This window comes from Macaca nemestrina, chromosome 1 (assembly GCF_043159975.1).
Source record: "Macaca nemestrina isolate mMacNem1 chromosome 1, mMacNem.hap1, whole genome shotgun sequence".
Taxonomy (NCBI): Eukaryota; Metazoa; Chordata; class Mammalia; order Primates; family Cercopithecidae; genus Macaca; species Macaca nemestrina.
Window position 1 is genome coordinate 206421054 of NC_092125.1, and position 25196 is coordinate 206446249.

Sequence of the window (25196 nt, forward strand, 5' to 3'; positions counted from 1 at the left end):
GGTAGGGATCAGGGATGCTGAACAACCTGCAGTGCACCTGTGCCACGATGAATCTTCACACTCCCTCATTCCCCTTAGAGAAACTCTGGAAGCTGACATGCCTCCGTGTGGAAACAAGGGGAGCAGGGAATAAAGATTCCCACCTCTCCCGTCAGTAAATTTTTGTTGACCATCTGACTGACTAAGGGAAAGGACAGGGAAGGAGTCTGGAAGCTGGGAATCACTGCTGCAATTGGCAAATCATTACTGAGCATTGACTCTGCAAAGCATTGACTCTTTGCTAAGGAGGACCCTGGGAACACAAACATGAATAAGACCTGTCCCTGCCCTGGAGGAGGAGTTCATAGTCAAGCAGAGAGGAAAATTGTAATAATAATAACTCATTTATTAAGTGTCCTCTGAATGTCAGATGTATTTACAGCCATCTTTTCATTTTAATCCAGTCCTGAGCCTGGTTCTGTGATTAGTCCCATTTGTAGGTGAGAAAACTGAGGCTCAGGGGTTACATGATGTACCAAGGGCATGCAGCTGTATGTGACAGAGCTAGGATTTGAACCTAGATCTTACACCAAAGCTCATGGTCTTTTCACTAGACTTCATTGCCTCTAGGCTTTGGGAAGAGAGCATCTGTGGGGTGTGGGGTGTGTGTGTGTGTGTGTGTGTGTGTGTGTGTGTGTGTGTGTGTGTATGATCTTTCCTCCTCTAGTTATTGGTGGAAAGATTCCCTGGAAATCCTCCTATGCTGGGTGACCTAAAGGAAAGAAAGATAAGGCGATCAATGCAGACTGAGAATTCCCTGTGTCCTGCCCTGTGCTGGGGGTTGTTAAATGAGAGCAATAAGATGGAGAGAAGCCAAATGGCTGCTCAGAGGGGTTGTCATAGGGGTGGCAGCCTTAGCTCTACAGCAAAAGTCTCAGGGGCCAAGGCTTCCCAAGGGATACAGTTTCTGGTTGACCAAACTCACAAGAGCCTGATGTATAAGCCAGAGGCCAGTGATTCTACCTGCCATGAAATAAGCAGAGAAGAGCATGGCACTGGAGCTGTAGTGCCTGGTGTGAATCCTGCCTCCACCACTCACTAGCTGTGTGATTTAGTGTAAATTTTTCACCTCTCCAAGCCTCGATTTCCTCATCTCTGAAATAGTAATCAAATGATCAATACATGTTAATTCTCTTTGTCACTACCATTTGCAAATTGTTGACTCTGTGCCAGGCATCCTGCTAAGTGCATGCATGCTGCCATTTTATCCTCGCAGATCCCTATGAGGAGGAGTTTGTTGTATCTTCATGTTGCTAATGAGGAAACTGAGGCACAGTGAAGTGAATCAGCAGGACAGAAGTGGCAGAGCAGGGGCTTACACCAAGTCTTTTGACTCCAAAATCAGTGCTCTCAGTCTCCATAGCATTTTTCAGGGACCAGAATATTCTTGTCCGCCCTACAGGGCTCTGTCTGGTACTGGGATGCCTGTTTGGTTTCAACGAAAGCCCAGCAGGGCAGTGAACCACCCGGAGTTCACCAGGCCCCTCACTGCTCCTCAGTAGAGACCAGGGCCTCCTGAGCCTGGAATCCCTGTGTCTACTGGTACCTTCCTTGTCTCTCCCTCTGAAACAGCTAGATGAATTCTCCCTTGCACCCCATTTTCTGTGCTGCCTTCTGTTCCCTTCAGATAGAGCACAATGCAATTGATTAGGCTTCTGCTTTCTCAATTTCAATCACATCCTCGCCCTGCCTCCCTGAGATTACAGGCGGGTCACCTTGATTGCGGTTTGCACCGTTCACAAAACTCTTCAGTCGTTTACAAAACCATCTCTCGCCTCATTCACTCCCCCACCTGGCTCTTCTCCTCCGTGATGCGTGGATTTTACTGGTTTAAGACTCAGAGGGCAATTTTATTTCCAAGTTCATGGTGGGGGAGGAGGACACCTAATTGACTAATGCTGGGTATTTCGCATGCATCGTCTAATTTGATCTTCACCACAAGGCAGCACAGATGTGTGATTATCCCCATTTTACAAAAGAGGAAACAAGACTCTGAGAGGCTACAACACTGGCTCAAGGTCATACAGGCGGATGGTAGAGTCAGGATTTGAACTCAAAGTCTCATGTGTTCCCCGAGTCATATTTCTTTATTTGAAGGAGCAGCCTGGGAAAGTGTCATATTGACCCAGAGTCAGGACCAGGAAGGGCCTGGTGCACATAGGGCTCAGGGGTAGCTCCATACATGCTGAGGATTGTACTCGTAAAAGAACTAAGTCATTTATTAATTTCACACACATCTACTGATGTCTCCTGTAGGCTGGTCCTGTCTAGGAGGCAGAACAGTAAACAATGACAACACTTAGGGGCAAGGTCAGTCTGGGAGCCAAGTCTGGGGGATTTCTTGGAGTCTGTGAAATAAAAATCTGCTTGATGAAGCAGCCAGAGGGTGAGGTCATCTCCAGCAGAGGGAACAGCATGGGCAAAGGCCCAGAGGTATGGTGGAGTAAGGCCCATTCAGGCTAGGCAAGTGCCAATAATTAGGCATGGGAGGCCTGAGGGTGAAGATGAGGCATGGAAGAAGAGGGATGGAGAGTCAAAGGCAAGAAGTAGGAGGGGGAAAACCAAGGGGTATGGGCCCTGAGTTGTGGGGAAAATAAAGAAGAAATCTGGGGGACCCAGGACTCATTGTGGGGAATGGAGTCTAATCTGGATCCCACTGCTCCAGGACTGAGCTGAGTGGATCCTCTCTCCACTCCAGTAGTTGTCTCCCAGGTACAGTATCTAAGACACACACACACACACACACACACACACACACACACACACACATACACACATCCTCTCTCCACTCCAGTAGTTGTCTCCCAGGTACAGTATCTAAGACACACACACACACACACACACACACACACATCCTCTCTCCACTCCAGTAGTTGTCTCCCAGGTACAGTATCTAAGACACACACACACACACACACACACACACACACACACACACCCCGCGCCTGGATGGTCCTGCAGTGATGTTCACACTCTCTCTAGTGGTGACTCTGAGTACTACATCCAAAACTGCAAGAAACTTTCCCCTGGGATGGGTCTTTTCAGAAACTTCCCACCACAGGACAGGAGGTATGGCACAGTTCCTGCTCTCAAAGAGGTCACAGTTTAATGGTGATGGGTGCTAATGGGACAGATGCAGGCACAAAATGACAATAAAGCTATGTGGGAGAACAGGGGAGAGTCCTAACTCAACTGGGCTGGGGGAAGTCTGGGAGGCTTCTCAGAGGAGGTGTTGATTCACGAGAAACAAGAGTAAGAGTAAGAGTAAGAGTTTGCTTGGTAAAGAAAGAAGCAACAGAAAGGCATTCCAGACTGGACAGAATTAAGTGAGCTCAAAGGCAAGAAATGAGACTGCTCAGGGAGTTACAATTAGGTAGGTGTGCTAGGAGTGTGAAATTTCAGAGGGGTTAGTGGCTAAAGATGAAGATGGCAAAGGCAGGCATGGGTCTTGTCTGCCACGCACTCGAGCTGGGATCCTAAGCCTTGGGCAATGGGGAGCCACTGAAGGGTTTTGAGCAGGGTAGTAGCAAGGTCAGATTTACTTTTTTTTTTTTTTTTAGACGGAGTCTCACTCTGTTGCTCAGGCTGGAGTGCAGTGGTACCATCTCAGCTCACTGCAACCTCTGCCTCCCGGGTTCAAGTGATTCTCCTGATTCAGCCTCCCAAGTAGCTGGGACTACAGGCGGGAGCCACCATATCCGGCTTATTTTTGTATTTTTAATAGAGATGGGGTTTCGCCATGTTGGCCAGGGTTGTCTCGAACGCCTGACCTCAAGTGATCCGCCCACCTTGGCCTCCCAAACTGCTGGGATCACAGGTGTGAGCCACCGCGCCCAGCCAGATTCATTTTTCAGAAGGAATCCTTTGGTGACAATGGGGAGGAAAGATGGGAGGGGAAGAGGCAGGAGAGGGACACCCTTCTTGGACACAAAGAACCATACCAGGTCACCGTCATATAAGGACATGTAGCTTTGACCGCACCAATGAACCAGACAGAGTGATACAAGTTATGGCACCTACAGACATGTCAGTGGGATCCCAGGCTGAGCACCCACAGACAAACATGTACTGCTTCACACGCAGACACAGAAGTCAGGCCCGCAAGCGAAAGCAAACCGAGGACACACAGTTATCCCCCAGACACAGGCGCACAGCGGGAACTACACAACCCTGATGGCCACAGGAATTCACACACACTCAGTGTGGCTGTCAAGGGCCCGACCCTGCTCCCCCTCTGTCTCCCCCAGGTCCCTTACCACCCCGGCAGGAACAAAGCTGACCTTTGCCCTCTGGCCTCTGGCCTCTCCTCCCACACCCCCTGCCCCAGAGGGAGGAGCTGTTTGAAGTCTGGGCTGCAGCTGGGGTTTCCTGTGGCCTAGAGGAATGTGGGAGGACTTGCACGGGGGAGGGGAAAGAGGCTGGCCCAGGAGGAGGGCTAACGGGGCCTGGGGGCCTTAGTCCCCACTGTACCACAATGAGGGAGGCTTCCTGCTTGCATGGCCTCTTGGGCTCCAGCTTTGAGTTGTTCCCATCCAAAGAAGGGGAAAACCAGGGCCATAATGGCTCCAGTCCAATAGGCCTCTTGTTCCTGGATCTGCAGCTCAATAGCTTAGGATAGGCCCACAACCTCTCTAGGCCTCTGTCTCCCCTTCTTCATACTGGGCTGAACCACCCTCTAGCAGTCCACACCTCCCCTGAGGCAGCCCCAGGAGTAGGGCCAGTCCCAGAAATTCCTTATTCAGGGAGGGCCATGCTAGTCCCTACCCTATCCTGCCCTTTCCATGAGGCCCGGGGGCCTGGCTCCAGGCTGCTGGGACCTGTCAGTTATTGTCATTATTAGTGTGACTCATCATCTCTCTCACCATGCCCTTGCCAGTTTTCACAGTGCTTTTACATCTATGTGCTCAGTTAATCTTCTCAACAGCTCTGCTTCTATTTTACACACGGGAAAACTGAGACTCACACAGACTGAGGACACACAAGTAAAATCAAGATCAGGACCAGGCCTGTCTGGCTGCTACTCCACATGGCCTCTCAAACCCGACTCCACAACTTTATCTCCAGACTCTCATCTTTATTTTCTAGGGTCTAGCTACACCACCTTCTGCTTACACTGAAACAAAAGCGGCTGGAGGGAGCTGAGCCCAGAGAGGGATGATTCAGGCGCTTCCAGAACCTGTGTCCTCTGCCTCAAGCCTCCTTTCCCTCCTGCTTGCTAACTGCTGAAGCAGAAATGGAGATTAGACACTAGGTGGCAGCAGCAGCCCACGGGAAGACAGTTTGAGTTTGGGGAGACCCCCCCCCTCCCCAGCTCAACACAATTTGGAGAGGTTCCACGAAAAAGACCAGCCCCCAGATAACAGGGAGACTCTGCAATGCTTGGTTTCCAGTGACGATCAACACTTTAAGGGCTAACGGAATTCACCCTCACAGGGGAGGGGACACTGAAGTAGCCTGGGGTGGGAGGGGCATCCTTGGGAAACCCTACCTAACTTCTACTTCCCTCTAACTCATAGCCATGGGTCCTACTAATCTTGCCCTCTGCATCTCATTACTTAACCTCCCCCTCCCACGCTTTTCCCAAACTCCCCTTCATCCCAGCCTACTGGGGCTCTCCACACCCCAGAAACCATCCTATATTATCCCACCCAACTCCCTCCTAAAACTTGATTCAAACTGAGTAGAGTCTTCATGTCCAGGGGCAGAATCTAATGGGTAATGGGGGAAGGGAGAGAAAGGAGGAGGAACCTGGGTCTCTTTCACCTTCCCCAACACCAAAGTTGTCTGTCCTATAGGGGGCCAGCTAGGGCAAGGTGCCAAAGCCTCATCTATTTGCGATCACTTCAGGCCCAGGCTTTGGAGCTGCAGAATTTCTAATGACTTTAGCCACTACTTTTATGAGTATATTTCCCATTCAGTGAATAAATCTTCGAACCCAAGGTCTAACTTGTCTGCAAGGAGAAGCTGCTCCAAGATGATGGTCTCTCCAGCCGGTCATGGCAGCCCCATGATGCCAAATCAATAGTGTACCGTTTAGAGCCCTAGACCTCTCCTATTACTGCTGCACACACCCTCTGCCAAGGGCCAATAGAGAGTGCTCCCCAGATCCCATCTTTTCATCTTTTGTCCTCTGGGGATACCGGACTGCCATAGAGAAGGAGCTTGGAAGGAGTGGAGGTGTGGGGAAGATAGTGACCAGGGAGCTGCAGTTGGCAAAATGTCACCAGCTGCCTTTGTCACACACTGGCCATCACCCTGCAAGGCCAAAGGAAGAGTCAGAAACAGGGAGGCCAGAGACAAAGGCACTGCTCTAGGAACTTCAGACCTGGAGCAAGATAGACAAGGCCAGCAGACACAGAGTGTGGAACATCAGACACACAGATGAGGTGGTCCCATGAGGTGGGACCGCCGCAGGGCCAGTCAGGGCCGGCGTTGGTAGACACCTAGGACACAGGACAGGACAGCCACTATGCATTATTCATCTCCGAGTCCCCTGCAAGCCCTGCATACCTCAGTTAACATTTGTTGAATTGCCAAGAAAGGACACACAGACACAGGGAGAGAAGGTCAGTTACAGAAATGGAGGGAATCACAACTGCTTGCCATAGCCCAGGGTTTAAGCTTGTGGGGTTTGGGGTTAGTCAGACCCTGGTTCAAACCCAGCTGGGCTCAGCCACTTGCTAACCAGAAGAACCTGGGCCTCAGTGCCCCCATCTCTAAAATGGAAATAACAGCACGATTTTACCGCAGCAGTTCAGCCATCTCTGGAGGCGGTAACAAGGCCCTCAAGCAGCGCACATTCCCATCTGTGGGATAGGCTAGGGAGGGGGCCCAGGAGCCAGGGGCTGGAGAACAGATGTGACCTGAAGAGGAGGTAGGTGAAAGTGCTGAGCCCAGCCCCCGGCCGCGGCAGGAGGTCAGCACCGTTCAATCTGAATCCTGCTTCCTGACACAACGCAAATGCTCAGCAGAATTCGGAAAAGGGTGTGTGTGTTCTATCTGTGGATTATCCAAGACTTCTGAGCCCTCGCCGCCCTTGGACATGTAGGAAAGCTGGGTTGCAAGGGCGAAACCCAGAGCTCGGAGTTTGAGAGGAGGGGTCACCGAGTGGGGAGGCAGCGCTGGCTGGGTCTCCTCCGCTGCCCCGCCCCAGCAGCCCTCCCGCCATAAATACTTGCGCTTTACTCAATAAGAAACCTTTTCAGAAAAGGATAACGTCCCCAGATTGAGAGAGCCGGTCCTCTCCTCCGTCCCTTCCTCCTCACATTTAACTGGGACGCCCCAGAAAGTCGCAGCCCCTTTGGTTAATCCCCTGGTTCCCTATTCCACTCCCATTCCGCTCTCAGACCCCGCCCCTTCACTCCCACTCGCAACCTCCGCTCGAACCAGAGCCCCCCGGTGGAGACAAGGAACACGGGGACCATTCGTAACTCTTGGGGAGGATCTGCGCCCGTTGGTAAACGAGGACGCGCCCCAGTCAGACGCGCCCCAGGCACGGGGTCCCCGCGGCTCCCGGCCGCGCCGTCGGAGCACCCGGCGCGGCCCCGCCCTCCCCGCGCGCGGAGCGGCCGGGGCGGGGACTACAAGTCCCGGCGTGCCGCGCGCGCGCTCCCCCCTAGGGTTCCGGATGGTGAGCGGCGAAGGTAAGGCGAGCTCGCAGAGGCATCGGCGGCGGCGGCGGAGACGGAGAGAGGCAGGCAGGCAGGGCGAGGGCGAGAGACGGAGGGAGGGAGCGAGCGAGGCGGACCAGACAGACAGACAGGCGGGCGGGCGGGCAGAGCGAGCCACCCGCCAGGCTGCGCTCAGCCCCGCTCGCAGCGGAGAGAGCAGAAGGCAGGAGGAGGGAGGGGAGGAGGGGGAGGGAGGGAGAGAGGGAATCCAGCTACCACCACCCAAAGCCAGCGTCTGCTTTCTGTCCTCATTTCCTTTTCCCACCCAGCTTGGAGAGCAGAGAAAGGCAGAGAGAGCGAGAAATAGAGACAGTCTGAGAGACAGACAGACAGCCAGAGAGAGCGGGAGGGAGGAGGGCGGAGGAGGAGGAGCAGGAGGACTACGCGGGGCGCGTTCCCTCCCAGGTTTGCAATTGGGGGGGTGGGGGCGGGGGTGTCCAGGGCTGGGAGAGTGTGTGCGCGGCGGGAGGGCGAGGGGAGCGCAGAGAGCGAAGGAGTGATCGAGGTGGGGGGGCGCCGCGGGAGCGGGGGGCCGTGTCCAGCGGAGTTAGCGGCGGAGAATGTGAGCCGAGGCGCGAGCCATGCTGTCAGCGACGGCGGGCGGCTCAGGGCTCTTCCACGACTCCTCTCCTCAGCAGCCGGGCGCCCGCGTCGCTGCCACCGCCGGAAGACAGACGCCCCCTAAAACCCCTCGCTTGGCTCGGACCCACGGAGCCGGCAGCCCAGCACTCCGGTGAGTGGCGCCTCCTCCCCAGCCCTAGACCCCCGCTGGGGACCGGCCGGCCGGGCTCTTTTGTGCAGCGCACGGTGGGGGGGGCCCGCGTCCCCCGGTCCGGTCCGCTGGACCCGGTGGCTGCGGTGCCCGCGGTGCGATCGGTCTTTGTTTCCACCGGGGCCCGCGGCTCGGCTGGGCTCGGCTCGAAGCCTGGCAGGCAGCGCCGGGAAGGGGGAGGGGGAGGTGGACGGGGAGGGGGGGGGCGGGGAGGGGGGGTTCTCGGGTTTCCTGGCCGCCCCGCGGCTCCCCCGGCTCGGGGGCGAGGTGCGCGCCCAGCGCTGCCGCGCGCCCCCTCCTCCTTCCCCCTCCCTCCGCCTTTGGATTTAAAACTGCAATTTGCTCTCCAGCTTGCTGAGAATGTGGGGGGGGGGAATGAAGGGGGGACCGTGGGAGCGGAGAACAAGGCTGGATTTTAGGATCGGCGCTGGGAAAAGGGGAGACTGCGGAGGGAGGAGCCCCTCCCCTCCAACCCCCAAATCCCTAGGATCCACTGGCTCTCGGGGAGTTGAGGGGCGGGGACCTAATGACCCGGAGGGGGTGTGGGGCGGAGGAGGGATTTGGGGGCGGCTAGGGCTGAAGGGGTTGGGCCGCGTGCCCGGTTACCTGGCGAACAAAGTCGGCTCACTTTTGCATAAATAAATAAATAATCGCCTATCAATGCGTTTCCTCTGGGGCTCTGATTGAATCGGCCCCCTCTTCCCCAGGGGGTGGGGTGCTGAGTGACAGCTGTCAGCCCCCTAGGCAGGGAGCTGGGGTGAATTGCTGAATCTCTGCTTGCTGGTTGAGGGCGCCTTCCCCTGCTGGGTCTGGGTCCCCGGGCAGAGCCAGAGGGGCAGGGGGCTGGCTCTGAGTCTAGGAAATAACCTTGTTTCCTGTTCTACAGGAAAAGGGACAGCAACCCAGAGTTTGGGGGCTGGGGATGAGGACTGATGGGAGCTTGGGGGGGTTCCCCAGCAGCCTGACCCCCCAGCCTCCTGCCAGGCAAAGGGGCCAGCTGAGGGAGGAAGGATGTGGGCCTTGCTGGCCGGAGGCGGGAGCTGGGGCTGTCCCTGAGGCGGGCAGCGGGCACAGAGCGGGAGGAGGGAGAGAGAGAAGCGGGGGCGGGAATTCTCTACCGCAGACCCTGGGGGCCAGGGCCAGATGTGGAGGGGTGGGGAGTCTCCCCTCCCTCCCAGCTTGGGGGCCCTGGGGCTGGGCTGGGAGGGGCTGAGCCTGGTGCCCTCGGTTCTGCACCAGTGCCTGACTGGCAGGGCCAGCTGAATTTGGGCCCAGGCGTCACCCTGGGAGGCAGGGCCGGACTGCACCAGCCTGGTCCCTGAGCACAAGGAGGGACCCTTGGGGGGCCTGTGCCTGTCTGGCTGGGCAGGCGTTTCCCGCCGGACCAGTTGGTGTCAGGCGGGACTTGGCCCCAGCTCCCTGGGCAGAGCTCAGGGTGTGAGGACAAGCTTTGCCTCCGGGTCAGGGTGGCCACATTTTGTCCGCTGCTGCTGTCGCCGCCGGCTGGGCGGGGGCATGTGCCTGGGCCTGGGCAGAGTCCTGCCAGGGGCATTTGGGGTGTTTCTATTGTTGGCTTGTTCCTGTTCCGTGTGGCCCGGTGTGTGTGACTGTGTGAGCTGGGGCTGTAAGTGAAAGATTACCAGTCTGTCTGTCCCCCAGCCTGGCGTGGGGCGGGGGCAGGCAGGCTGGGTTGTGGGGGGGACCCCCCAGGTGGCATGTGCATGCTGCTTGCCATCTCCCTCCTTTGAGCAGATGTATATTTATTTTTATAGTAATGGAAAATCAAACTGGATAGTAAGTTGAATTCATTTTTTTCTCCTGCTGTGTCAATAGTTGGAGTAATCCCCAGAGACTGGTGAACTTCTGGCCCCAGAGCTCCCACTCTTCAGGGGTTGCAAAGACCAGTGAGGGCATGAGCTTTGGGGGACCAGTGGCCACCAGCCCAAACCAGTGACTTGTCCTTCTTCATCCGGCTTTGGAGCAGATGCCCAGGTGGGCAGGCATTGCCCCCTCCCCAGGAATCCCCCACAGCCCAAGGTGTAGCCTGGCCTTTCTAATCTGGTCAGTGCCTAACTGTGCCCAAGCCCTCAGGGACATTCCCCTGGTGGGCTCTCTCCTCTATCTGGGCTCCCGGCCCACGTGCTGATATTTATTTTCTGTAGTAAAATCCATTTTTAATGCCGTTACTTTTGAAATAATATAGAGAGAAACAAATGTGATGTGTTTAAGTTGCCCTCTGTGAGTTTTTAATGTGATCTATGGCTGAGGTAGTGATGGAAGGAGCTGTTGGGCTTGGAGAAATTTGGTGTCATAAAGAAAAAGAGCTAGCTGTTTATTATTGTTGCTGGGCTGGGGGGTCTGGAACAGGGTCGTGGGGGCAGGGAGCCCCTACCACCCTCAGGCGCTGTGAATGGACAGCATAGCTTCTCAGTTTCAATGCATGAGGATTCTGGGGTTATTTTGCATTGCTCCCCAGCCCTTGATGGGGCCTTTGGGGAAGGGGTTTGGGAGCTGGGGGGCTTTGTTAACCCCCACTGCATGTACTTAGATCTGGGCTGGGAGGCTTCTGGAACCCCCTGCTGAGCTAAGTGGAGGTGTACAGTAGGGAAGTTGGACTTGGACTCAAAAGATTAAAAGATGGGGTCTCCACCTGATTGCTATGGTTGTGCTGGAGGCTTGAGGGGCAGACTGCCCCTGGCAGAAGACATTTGGGTAGGGGGAGCTGTTCTGGACTGACAGAGCCCCAGAGGGACATTGTTGTTCTCCAATCAGCCTGGAGCATTGACTTTGAACCACTCCCTCCTCTATGCTTCTGTTCCCCATTGGACAGGGGCTTCCTCCAGGCAAACCTGATCTCCCTCATTTCCCCCTTCCCCTCTCTGTCCCACCCCCAGGTCAACTTCAATTTTTTTTTTTTTTTGGTTTGTAGAACACAGAGCTCTGTGTCTCATGCCAGCCACCCAAGACCAGGGGGTGTCATGCCTGCGTACCAGATGCCCAGGCCCTTCTGGTCTGGCTTGGTGAGGTCAAGCAGACTCACTATTATGGGATGGAGCCCAGCTCTGTCTCTGGGTCCCCTGGGTCTCTTGGGACAGAGTGGGGAGGTGGAAGCCAGGATGGAGTGGAGCTGGGGACTATGGGAGGAAGCAAGGGTAACATTGTTGCTAATGCCAGCAGATGGGCCCCCCACAGGGAGAGGGGTGGGGGCATGGGGAGGAGAGACCCACAGCCACATGCATGGTGAAGAGAGAAAAAGATGGAGACCAAAGCCAGTGATGAGAGTGAAAGAGAAAACAGGCAAGAAGAGCTGGGATTACAGCCCCTGGAGGTGGGGGCCGGGGACCAAGAAGGCCTGGGAATATACCACTCCCCACCCTGGAGCCAGAGAAGAGGCAGCACTGAGGGCCTCTCACCCAGGATCAGATTCTGGGGTTGTTTTTGGAGGAGAGACAAGCAGATGTTTGGGAAGAGGGAGGAGGACAGGTGGGGGTCGGGGAGAGAGAGAGACTCTCACAGGAGGAGGGAAATGGGGAGACAGAGGGATTCCAGGGTTTTCGACAAATGCTTATGGTCCCAGGGTAGCATCTCCCCTCTGCCCTCCCCAAATGCCTGGAACACAGCTAAGCTTTTATTGGGACCTGGGGGGGCGTGGCCTGTGGCAGGTACTGCACACTACAGGTTGTCAGGTGCTCTGTGCCAGAAGACACCCAGGTTATAAAAGTGGGAAACATTAGGGTCCCAGAGTTGCCAGGAGCATCATCCAGTTGGACACCCCCCAGTTGTTCGACAAGAGAAAGCCAAGTCTAGGGAGAGGAGCCACTTGCCCAGCGTGGGGGTCACAGATACCTTTGGCAAGGCCAGGCTGGGATCTGGGCTGTTTGCACTCCACCTCACTGTAGTTAGAGAATTAGAACAGCTGCAGGGGGCCTCCTGGGAGCGGAGGGGGCTGGAGCCTGGGGAGAGAAGCAGGCGGGCACCCTTGCGGCCAGAGCCCCCCCAGGGGAGGGGGAGGCGCCACTGCTGCCGGGAGAGAGAGGGAGGGAGGGGAGAGAGGAGGGGAAACAGTGAGTCAGGCTTCCAAGAGCTGAGGATGAGAGAGCCAGAGCTGGGAGGGAGAGGGCAGGGAGGGCTGCTCAGAACGGGGGAGAGGGAGGGGGCCCAACCAGGGGCAAGGAGAGCTTGAGAGGGAGGGAGCCAGCCCCTGGCCCTGGCCCTGGCCCAGTGGAAGGGCTGTGTGGAGGGCGCAGCCAATACGGACTTTGCCCGTGGTAGGTCAGGAAGGAGCCTGATTCTGCCCCTGCAGCATCTCTTCTTTCCTCATTTATGATCCTATCCCTGGGTCTCAGGAGGGATGACTGTGTCCTCCCATCCCTTCCTCTTGGGCCTCAGTTTCCCCATCCACTGTGGGATTTGGACTGTGAGCTATTGGAGAGGAGTGGGGGACAGGGATAAAGTAGCCAGGAAGAATGTTGAGGGATGCTGTCTGAAGCTGCTGGCTTTGTGACGGGGGCGCTGTCACCGGTGCAAGGTAGGGTGCTGGTCTCTGCGTTCATGTCATGACGGTGGGTAGTGGTGTTAGGGGGCGTGGGCAGGCGGTGCGTACTGGGATGCACTGTATATATGTGTGTGTGAGGTGCTAGACTCAGGATGGCCAGTGCCTAGACAGGGCCAGGGTCACTACATAGCCACAACCAGCCTCCACCATTGTGGGGGTGACACTGGTTTGATCCCCCCATGTCCCTATGGGTTGATGGAGGTGGGAATGGCCCCAGTGCAGTTGGCAAGAACAACCCCTCGTGCCTGGAACTGGGACCAGAGCAGGAGGGGTCCCCAGGGACTGCCTGGAAACGAGTAGGGAAGGAGCCCCCCTCCAGCCTAGCTGACAGGAAGCCCTGGCTCCCAGCCCCTCCTTCCCCCAAGGCCTGGCCTCTCCTGGCCCCTCCCTCCTGGATCCCAGCATCTCTTCCATTGGCCAGGGGATGAGGAAGGTGGGCATCAAGGATCCCTCTCCTGCAGGGCCTGGCTCCGGGGGCAATGGTGAAGTGAGAGTAAAGTGAGGCCCTGCCTCCCTCTAGCCCCCTTCCAGCCCCCCTCCACCACACACGCAAACCCAACTGCAATGAGGCCCTGTTTTCTCTCCTCTTCTGCTCTGGGGTCCTTGGCCTGGGAGCCCAAGGGAGGGGCCGCTTCTGCAGCTGGCTGGCCCCGAACTCCCAATTCAGCCCAGCTGCTACTGAAGCTTCCAGAAGCTGCAGCTCTGCACCCCTTCCCCACCCCCTGAGCCAGGAGAGGCCTTGCTGACCTGGGGGAGGGTGCCTTGGGGAGCGAGTGGGCACCCTTGGAAGGACTAACACAGACAGCCAGACAGATGGGTGGTGGAACAGATGGACAGAGACACCCACACACAGACAGACGGAGAGAGACGGACAGATGGACTGGGACAGGGAGAGACGGACAGACAGAGGTGCTGGCAGAGAGGAGGAGGCAGAAAAATGGAAGACAGAGACTTAGAGACAAGAAAGGAGACAGGGTGACTGAGATTGAGAAGGAGAGAGATGGGGAGGCTGAGAGACAGGAAGAGATAAAGAAAGGGGGAAACCCAGACAGACAGAGAGAGAGAGGGAGGGAAAGGGAGGGAGGAGAGACTGGAGGCTACAAACCACAAACAGGGATTTGATGAGAATCTGGAAGGTGTTTTCTCCCTCTTCCCTCCCCAAACCCCCAGGCCAGCCAAGTCTCCATTCCTTCCACCCCCGGCTCAGCTTCCAGCTGCTAAAGAGGTCAGGGAGAAAGAGCAAGAGAGAGAAGCCGCCCAGAGCCCCTTGCTCCCTGCTCCTCTTTTCGTAGGGGAGGGGTTGCTGAGAGGCCTGCAGCCCTGACCCCTCCACCAGTTGCAGATGTGTACCTCTCCTGTCTTGGGAAGCACCCCCTCACACTCACCTGGGGGATGTCCCTCGTATAAACGCAGCCCCCATGGCCACACCTGTCTACACAGGCCCTGCGTCTCTCTCTGTCTCACACACACACACACACACATTTGTGACATGTAAATCTCTACCCGCACACTCATTCTACGTTTCACGAACATAACTGGTGAACACGCACCTGTGCTTCTTTCCCTGTACGGGTGTTGACTCGCAGGCCCTGTCATGGGTCTCAGGACATGTTATCACACCCTCACACATACAGTGGCAGTCACACCAGAGCACAGAGAACCTGCCCCTGCCGCCCGGCCCCCCCCCCCTGCCATACTCTGACCCAGCTGGCAGGGTGGGGAGGCAGAAGGTCCTCTCAGTTGGTGAGAGCCCTTCTGGGAAGCTTCAGGGCCTGGCCTGGACACCGAGAAATGCCCAGTGGGTTGGGTAGTGGGGAGCTGTCTCAAAGGTGGTGAGGCATGTGTGTATAAACATGTGCTTGCATGTGCAGGTAGAAGAGATGGCGAGTGTCATGGAGTGTGACAGAGACTGGGTGTATGGGAGATAGGATATGGGTGTGACAGGGAGCTCCAAGGTGTGTGGAGTGTGTGGCTGTATGTGTGAGTGACTTGTCAGGTATGTATGTGTGGATGCACATTTATGTGATAGGTGTGTGTGTAAGATGGGTGTGTGTAACTGCAGGTTTTGCCGGGTGGGGTATGTGTGATGGGGGTACAGAGACGAAGGTTTAAGGGCATGGGGCAAACTGCACTGTGAGGGTGCAGTGGCAGGCATGCATGTGGGAAGGTGTATGAATGCATGTGAGTGTAGGGACTGCAGATATGAGGGTGTAGTTCAGGTGTGAGGCTGGGAGCCTGTTGCCTAGATTGGAGCAGTGTTTGCCAAGGCCTGAGTGCTACCTGAACAGGAACATCCAGCACAAGCATGTGGGAAGGGGCCCCTGGCCTGGAAGTTGGGCACTGACCCACACAGATGCACAAGGACAGACATACCCGCCCCTGTCCTCCCTCTTCCTCTCTCCTGGCGTCAGTGGTTTTTAAAGGAGCCTCCGTGAGGACTGTTTGCTGTGCAGTTCCCCCACCCCCAGCCTGTGTCTCTTCAAACACAGTGATGCCCTCCAGGCAGATTTGTGGAGGCTCCTGCCTCGACCATCTGAAGGCAGATGGGTGGGCTCAGATCTGCTGCTGCCCCCCAGGGAGCGAGGAGGCAGCTCCGCTCCTTGGGCCTGGGCACAGGCTGAGACAGATGGACTGCCTGTCTCAACACCCCCACACAGGCACCCCATACCATAGGGGTTCTAGCGGGTAGCCCCCAGTTAGGCCCCGGAGTGAAGGCCAGGACGCTGCCCTTCGTTCTCCCAGAGGGGCATCCCCCCTAACACACACACACACCCTGCAGCTCCATCACCTCTCTGGGGCACAGGGACTCAATTACAGCTCCCAACACCTTCTAAATAGACGACTGCCCCGTATACACACTCACAGCTCTAACACCTAAAACACAACTGATCCACCTACAACACCCAGCCCACACACTTCCACACACACTCTACATACAGACACCCCCCGACATCCAGCTACCTCACATACACACACCCCCAAACACACAACCACCATGTGATTACCCACACACCTGCAACACCTCCCCAACACCAGAAACCCGGTTACAGCCCTCATACCTGCCCACGCATGGACCATAGCCCGTGGCACATCTCTGATATCAGAGACCCATTCTTCCATTCCCACGTACAGAGGGACCTCAGGTCTCTAACACCTCCCCAGACCCTTGCAGGTACCCAGTTAAAATCCCAATAACCTTTCCAGAGACACTCCCCAGCTCCTCCCCAAAACCACAGTGCATCCTCCACCCACCACAACACCTTTCCAGGCACATGTTCACAGCCCTAGTACTTAAAACCCAGATTTTTATGATCCCCCAATACATCCCTAAACACCCCAACACACACACACACACACACACACACACACACACACACACACACACACAGAGCTCCCACACCCTCAGCATATCAACCGCCTGTCCAACCCCAACACTTTGCCAGATACACCCAGGACCCAGCTACAGCCCTGCTACCTTCCCACTGACTCACACCCTCAAAGCCCTGACACCTCCCCAGACACACACACTCTGCCCACAGCCCCCACCATTTCTCCCAACTATAGCTCAGCACTTCCCCAAACACCGGTATCGTCTCCTATACCTTTCCAAACATACAACCTCCCCCTACAACACACATACACTCACTGCTTCAAACACCCACTCAAACAAGAACACCCTCTGTAGCCACAACATTTGCCTCAAACACACAGAGACATGGCTTCAGTTATAGTATATCTCCAACAGATCAGGCCCTGAATCTTCTGATACCTCCCGAAGCTTGCACGTGCACACATGCACACTGCCCCCTGGATCCCAGCACCTCCTCGACAGGCAGTCCTAAAGGCCCGGCCCCACCACTCCCCAGACGGTCTCAGCTCCAGTACTTTCCTCAGCCACCTAAGGGCCCAGGGACACCCCTACACCTCTCCAAACACCCCGATACCACACCTATACACAAAGACATACAGCCTCAGCAAGTCACAACCCTGCACCCATTCTGTGCTCTGCCTGCACCCCACGGCACCCTGTCACATACCCCGCCTAATTCTTCTGCAACCCTCACTCCCACCGTTGGCACATTCCAGCACACCCTCTCCCCCACCTTGTTCCCCTAGACAGCCTCAGCCTGTCACACACATTGCTCACTCTTGTGTGCTCTCTCTCTCTCTCTCTCTCTCTGCTGCCCAGGCCTCCCCCTCTTCCCAGAGCCTCCTCTGCCTGGGGAGGCATCTCCACCCCTTCACCGCCCCAGGCTCTTCATTCCTGGACAGTGAGGCTGGACATCTGGTTCAAAGCTGCCCCACCCAAGACCCTGTGCTCTGGGCACCCTGGCCTGGGCTTGAAGGTTTGGGGCCCCTTTGGGGTGGGGGCAGAGCCTGTTGGCACCTGGTCACCCTGGTCTTTCAGCCAGGAAACTCTCAGTACCCAGCCCTGCCCTGGCTCTGGCATGTATGTGGGAGAGGGGGACAGGGGGAGTTGCCCCCAGCCTACACTTTTTCAAGTGCTTGCCAAATCACTGCCCCTTCCCCCAACCCCTTGGCTCACCTGAGAGGGACACGGGGCCTGGGGCTTCAGGGAGAGGGATGGGGAAGGTGCTGGATTGACACTACCCCCCACCACCAAATCCAGGCTGCGGGGCTTGGTCTCCCTGGGAGTCAGTTCCGACAGTGAAGGTTACTTTACTAGATGCATGATTTTAAACGGAATCTCCACCATCTGTTCCACCCCGTAATTACAGATGCACAGAATCCGCCTCAGAGGGCAGCATGAGGGGAGTGATTTAGAGGCTGAGCTGCTTCTGCCTGCATTAGGACTCGGGAGATAGGGGGGCTCTGGGTATTGCTCACAGCCCCCAAATCCCTTCTCTTTCCTAGGGGTCCCTTGTGCCTCCTCTCTTGCCGAGGGAAGGCTCACAGAGGGGCTCCACTGACCCCCAAGACCCGAAAGAGGAAGCAATGGCAGTGCTGTGGGAAGGGTCCCCAAGACATCGCCTGTGTCCCAGTCCAGCAAGTCCTGGGATGCAGGCTCCATTAGGGCCTTAAAAAATTCAGTGAATCGATCTCCTGCCTGCCTCTTGTGCCCTGGGGAGCCACAGGCACTGGCTTAGTCCAGCTGTCTGCCCACCCTGGGGGTAGCAGGGATTGGTGAGATAGGGAGGGGTTCGGAGCAGAGGTGGGGCAGCCAGGTTCTGGCAGCAAAGCCCACGGGCAGGCATGCCAAGATCCACCGGGGGTGTTTGCACATATGTGCCCATCCGCCCTGGCGCAGCTGGCATTCCTGACCCCAGCTGGAGCCATGGCTGTGGGACTGGGGCAGCACCAAGGGCCAGAGGGAATGGGCCGGGGCCTGGGCCTTAGAGGGTTCTGAGGGACACAGGGCTACACCCTGAGAATGGGTCCATCTTTGCCCATGGACACCAGGGACCTGGGTCCCAGCCTGCCTGGGGGTAGTGGCGGCGGCAGCAGTGGGCACACTGCGGTAGACTCTGGAGCATTCACTGCAGGGAGAGAGGTTGGGCTGGAGGAATTTTAAAGATTGCTGCAGGCAGGAGGGTCTCTGGAACCCTGTGGAGCGGGCAGTCATGCAGAAGTAATCCTATCGCTGCCTGCCTGGAGGAGTGGAGGGGGAGGGGAGGGACGGAGCTGCTCCCCCTTCCCCACCTCAGCCTCTGCCCCAGCCAGCCCTGGAGGGAGCCCGGGACCCTAGGGGCCTTCCCTGAGGAGGCACCGTGTCTTCTCCGTTCCACCGAGGCCTGTGCCCCCTGGAGGGGCAGCACCGCAGCTGTTGCTCAGTTCTTTGCTCTGGGTTTTATAAATAATGCAGCTCGGAGGTGGGGCCAACTCTGCCCCTGGTCACCTTGGGTCACCCAGTATGGCACCTCCAGCTGGCAGTTCTTTGGCAGAGCCCCTCTCCTGTCCAGCCTGTGCCTCCTCATCTGCTGTGTGAGCTTGGGCCAGGGGCCCAGCCTCTCTGAGCTGGGCCCAAGGTAGAGGAGTGTGGAAGAACCCAGAAACCCTGGTCCTTTCGTCCCACCCCCAGCCCTCACAGGTTAACCGGCAGCCGACTCAGCCAATCCGGGCTGGAGAGGGATGGCCTGTCTACAGGGCCTCCTCCGTTCCGGCCCCTCCATTTTGCAGATGGAGTAACCGAGTCCAGAGGGGCGCAAGGGTGGTTAAGGCCAGCCAGCTGGGGAGCCCCCTCCTTCCTGCCCCATTCTGCTGTCACTCAGGCTCTTCTCAGCCTCAGCTCAGCTAAGCTAAGAGCAGGGCCTGGGGGGGGGAGGGCGGGGGATGTTTGGGAAAGTGGTTGCGGCTGAGAGGTTGCCATGGCGATGCTGCAGGATGCCGAGCTGAAGTGGGGGTCCTACAGGGTCTCTGGGGCCCCCAGCTCTGCACCCCTGTGGTCTTCTCCTCCCCATCTCCTGTCCCCCACCCAGATGTCTGTCAGGCGGCTCTGGTGACAGGCTGGGTGGGTGACAGGTGGTGCAGGTGATGGGCTGGGTGGGTGACGAGCTGGGTGGGTGACAGGTGGTGCGGGTGCGAGGCAGGCAGGTGACAAGCTGGGTGGTGACGGGCTCTGCGGATGACAGGCAGGGGGTGTGGTTGGCGAGGATGCTGTCTCCTGGCTGGTGGCCTGTTGCAGCCCCCTACCCTCATGCGTGTGCACACATATAGACTCTGGGCTCAGAGCTTGGGGCTAAGATACTAATGAGGCTTATTACTCGTGGAGGGGCAGGTGCCCAGGCTTACTAATGAGAGGCCTTTAACGAATAGGGGAGACAGCTAGGGGGCTTCAAGGAATTGGTCTGGCCCTTCTGGGCTGAGACCCTGGGGGTCCTGATCTGGCTCAAGGATGAAGCTGGCATCGCCTCCAGCCAGGTCAGGGATCCCTCTTTCCACTTCTCCCTGGCCACTGGATTTATGTTAATACTAACCACAATTATGATCGCTACCACTGTTCAAGCCCTTATTATGTATCAGGCACTGTGCCAAGGCCTTTGCATGCATTTTCTCATTTCAGCTCAACAGTCCTAGGAGGAAGGCACTATTACCCCATTTTACAGATGGGGAATCTGAGGCAGAGAAAAGGCACAGGACTTCATATAACAAGTTACCAGTGCAGTTAGGACATTAATCCGGGTCTATGTGTCCCTAGAGCATGTGCTCTTAACCACCTCACCAGTAAAACTCAGGTCTTGGTGCAGACTCCAGATCCTCTCTCAGGGACTGGAAAATGGGCATGTGGTGGAGGGGTAATCCCCATAAACTCTTCAGCTCTGACTTGGGTGGCTTTGAGGACTCCTTCAGGTAGCTGCTGTGACCTTACCCCTTCTGGGCCAGATTCTGGACAGAGGGCAAGGCTTAATGCTAAGGGGGCTGAGCCAAAAGGGGGTCACCTGGGATATCTGAGCCACTTTCTGCATTGTGCAGTGGGAAGGCTGAGGCCTGGCGAGGAGCAGTCACCACCCAAGGTCACACACCCTGTGAGCTGTAGGGCCCCATGGGATCCCAGGTCTCCTGGCCTCTTGAAAGGGTAGAGCTGGGTGTGGTGCCAGAGCTGGGAGGCTACCTCCTCCTGGGCCCCACCCGCCAGCCTAGTTTCCTCCCTGGATGTTGTGAGCCCCCAGCTTCTGGGAGGGTGTAGGGGTCTGTTGGCAGACTCCTTAGGGCCATGCCCTCTCCCCATCAATCTGAGCCCCTAGTGTCAGTTGTGCCCCTCCCTTTGGAACCCACTGGGGTGGAAACTCCCTGGCAACAGCTGATGGATGGGTTAGGGCTTTGACATTGGCCTGGGGCCACAGCATGGCCCTGGAGGGACCAGGCTGGGGCTGGGTGGTGGGGGTTGGAGGGGAATTTAAGGGAGAAGAATTAGGTTCATAAATCATGGAGCATCTCGTTTCTCCTCCTCAACCTTAATCTCTTAGCAAACCTGCTCTCCAACTGCTCATCCAAGGTGCTGAGGGTTGAGGGAGCCCACCTGCCCATTCCCCACTCCCTCCAGCTGATGCTCATCCCCTCCGGAAATTGCACCCTCCCACGGGAAAGAAAGAACTGCAGCCACTATTGCTAGGCAGCACTAAGACAAGTCCAGATGACTGGGTTTTGCCTCTGACTCATTGTGATGAGTAGGGCGGAGGGCTTCACTGCCTCAGTTTCCCCAACTTTGGACCTTAAATCCTCTCCTGGTGTCTCTCAGCCCAGCCAGGAAGGAGAGCTAAGACCAAGAGGGATTTAACAGATACGGGACACACAGCCTTGTCCTCAGACCCCTAGGTCTGAGAGGAGAAGCAAAACCCTCACCTTGAGCGCCCTCGCACTTGGAGGCGAGGTGCAGAACCCAGGCTGGGTGTGTGCTGAGGGGTGGGGGGGCGGGTGGTGCTGGGTGGCTGGCCTGGGAATGCTTTCTTAAGCTAAGGCTGGGGCTTGGGGGAGGCCAGAGGAAGGGTAGTGGTTTGCTGGGGGTGCTGGGGAGCCATCTTTCGTTGGGAGGTATGGGCCTGGAAGGGTCTGGCTTTCCCACAGGCCCAGGCAAACAGTAGGTTGGAGTTGTGGGCCTCCCACCCCCAGCTCCCCAGGGAACCCGCTGCTGCCTGGCCCCAGAGACCCAGGCATCCTGGCGGGTGAGGGCGGGTCTCCAGCAGGCGCCCTGCCAAACCCCGCAGCCTGCTCACCAGGAATCTTGTTGCTGAGAGATGGAAAATCCCGGCCGGGCCTGCAGCTCATCCCTCCCCTCCAGGAGAAGGAGGGGCCCAAAGAGTCCTTCCTGCACCCCCAGCTCTCATCTCAGGGCAGGGCCCTCCTCAGCAGTGGGTGGGGCAGGGGGCCCAGGACAGGCCTCTAAGGCCCAGTCACATGTCCTGGAGCCCTGCCCAGCCCACAGTGGGCACTAGGGCACTCTGGAGGCAGAATGAGCCTGGTGCAGCAGAGGAGGGGGTGGGGGTGCTGAGGCCAGAAGGCAGCCTGGGTGGGGGCCGGTGCCTGGCCCTGGCCCCACTGGCTCCCCCAGGGTGGAGGGTGAAGAGTTGGTTCTCTCCTTGGACAGGAAGACGAATGATCCCATTATGGGAGCGTGATTTTATTCCACGTGTCACGGAGTCTGAGATTAACTTGCTCACCAGTCTGTGACAAACCCCTCACACCCAACACACACACAGACACAGACACACACATATCCTTGGTCTCACAAACATCACACAGACAGATAAGCATCTCTATACTACAACACATGGCATAGTCTCCCATACAGAAACACAAGCACACACTTAGATACACCGAGGCCTAGACCCACAGTCTCAAAAACACAATCTGCCCTCACTCACACCGAGGCCGCATAGACCCACAAATGCAAACAGCAGTCCAGCAGGATGCTGGCACCCACTACTTAGACATGCATGGAGTCTAGGACACACGTAGACACCCACAAAACCAGACACTGCCATGCAGACAGGCATAGATCACCAGCCACACACACGGAGACAAAGGCCCAAAACATATAGAGACAAAGACAGGCACAGACACACAGCCGGAGGTACTCACACAAGCACAGGCGTGCACACCCGGACACAGACAAAGACAAAGAAATGCCCAGAGGTTTTACTGTGGACAGATGTGGAGGCGCACGCACATCTGGGCCTCCTCCTCGACCTCCCTGCCTAGGGACATGGTAATCTGGCGCCTGTGGCTCCAGGGAGGACTCTGAGGAATCTTCTGCTCTGTCAGAACCCCCCACCCTGGGCCCAGGGCCAGCCCCCACCTCTGGCACCAGGCCTGTGGTCGAGGCCATGGCAGCTGCACCCTCAGCAGAGCCCTGACACCTCTTACCTATGTTCCCCACTGGTCACACTTGCAGGGACACCATCTCCTCATGCACATGTTCACAACAGCCCCCCATACATAGTTTCTCACTCACTCGCCCCTCCTTCGTGTGTCTCCTCTTGTCTTTCTCAATGACTCCCTCCTAGCGGAAGTGTACAACCTCCATCATGTACACACACGGCATCCTGTGCACACACACAGCCTTACACACACACTCATAGATACCCAAGCCCTCATGGCATGCGTACACAGCCCCCCGACAAACACATGTACATGTTTGCATACTTCCCTGCCTTCTCACACAGGCCAATTCACAAATGCAGCACACACATGTGTCCTCACCTCTTCTTGCCTATGTACACACACACACACACACACACACACACTGAGAGCCTCCCTCACACCATCATTTTCCTTCCTCTGTCTCTCATAAACACTGTCTCTGCCAAGAGTGTGGCCTGCTGCAGATTAGCTCTGACGGTATTTGTTACTGCTCTTCACCGTGTCCTTGCCCTTCCTGGCCTCAGTCTCTCCCTGTCTACCTCCGGCCCTGCCTACTGTGGCCTTGTATTCTTTTGTCATTTCTCTGTTTAGTCAGCAGGTCTATACAGAGCATTCACTGATTCATTCAACAAATATTGATTGAGCATTGATGAGTTAAGCCCTGGGGATACTGTAGTGACCAAGATGGACATGAGCCCTTCCCTCACAGGGCTCTCAGTTTTGTGACCAGCCTATTTGTTGCCTGTCTCTTCCAACTCCATTGTAAAGTAACCCTTGATCTTGGATGTTGAGGGATGTGTAGGAATTCATAAGAGGAAGCGTGGGAAGGGTGTTCCAGGCAGTGGGAATAGCGTATGCAAAGCCTGGAAGTGAATCAAGTGTGTTATGCTGGGAAAGCGGAGGACATTCACAGACCAGAGGAGACACTGCAAAGAGGCCAGAAGGCAGATGTCACAGCGTGTAGATATCATGCCTTGGGGCTTGAGTTTTATCCAGTGGGCTACAAGGGGTTATGGGAAATCTTTGGTGGCAGGACCAAGGGAGGGAGAGACTGGAGGCAGGGAGGCTAGTTGAGGGGCTTAGGAAGTGCAAGTGGGAGATGATGGTCTAACCTAGAAGTGGTGAGTAGGATGGAGAGGAGATCCAATTAGAGTTAAGGATCAGTGGGGTTCCAGTTCCTGAGCTGAGTGACCTTAGGAAAATCATACAGCCTCTGTGAGCAAGGTTCGTCGTGCAAGGATGGGGCAGTGCAGCTGTTGGGCTTGTAGTAGCTGCTCAATAAATGACAGCCATTATTGTCAGTTATCACTTGGATATGGGGGGACATCAGATGAAGAGATTTACTGAGCATCTTCTGAGAGCTGGGTACTGTGCCAGCTGCTGGGGCCCAGACTCTTCTCTTAGTCTACAGAAAGCTCACCTGATAACCGTATCACGCAGACCACAGAGAGGGAGTCTTCGCTTTCAGCTCCACCCCAGAAGCTTAAAGGAAGTTGTCAGGGTTCTGGGTGGCTCATGAAGGAACTGGTATTGAGCTGGCTGGCAGACTTTGGGCAGGGAGAAGTTGGGGAAGGAGCTTCCAAGCAAACTATGTGAACAGCAAGCCCGAGGGCAGGAACTGAGGTTGGTTGAGGTCTAACCAGTTGCTGCACAGGACAGAAGGGAAAATTGTCAGATGGACTTATGGAGGCAAGGCCTCAGTGGCTAGCTAGGCTGGGAGGGGGCAGCGTGGAACTGAGCTGCCCTCTGAAAATCCAGTGTTGTAGCGGTGACATGGAACGGACCCCTTAGAGAGCTTTAGGTTCTCCTACTAGGTCATTGGGAGACCACAAACAAAATGCCTTGTCCTCCCCGGCCTCAGTTTCCCCATCTGTGCAATGAGCCGATTAGTCTTGTGTAGGAGGCAATTCTGGCATCACGTCCTAGGGGTTGGTTGGTCTAGCCAACTGGGTCAGGCATTTTCTGGCTTGGGATTCTGGGCCTCAGCAGTGCTTTCTTCCAGAGCATCCTAAGCCAAAGAGTGGAGGAAAGTGAGGGGTCCTCAGAGATGGATTTTGGGGCACTCCAAATGAGGGGCTAGGGGCTCAGCACAGAAGTTGGGGGGTCTTGCCGAGACCTGACTCCAAGCCCCAGAGGGGACCCAGAAGAGAGGGCCAGGGGCCCTCCTTTCTTCTGCCCTGACCTGTGTGGTAGATGTGGGCCATGTGTTTAGGAGGGCCCAGTGCCCAACCCCTGACCTAGAGGGTGTCAGGACCGTTCCCGCCCACTAGGGAGCAGGGCTTGGAGTCCCCCAGGGATAAGGAGCCAGGAGGCCAATCTTGGGGTGGCAGAGCCAGGTGGA

The 25196-nt window shown here is 56.5% G+C and overlaps 1 protein-coding gene across 7 annotated transcripts in view; it reads left to right on the plus strand.

Annotated features, from left to right (window-relative positions):
• Positions 1–7667: 7667 nt before the first annotated feature.
• The window catches only part of LOC105473734 (AT-hook DNA binding motif containing 1), a 70004-nt gene continuing 52475 nt past the window's right edge, over positions 7668–25196 (plus strand). For 4 of the 7 annotated variants that reach the window (XM_071097757.1, XM_071097763.1, XM_071097754.1 and 1 more), the window contains exons 1-2: positions 7845–8114; positions 8345–8442. The gene's annotated coding sequence lies outside the window, so the exon portion shown is untranslated. Of the gene's footprint in view, positions 7683–7844; positions 8115–8344; positions 8443–13026; positions 17383–25196 lie in introns of those variants that run through there. The other 3 variants (XM_071097770.1, XM_071097755.1, XM_071097779.1) reach the window with 3 other exon arrangements.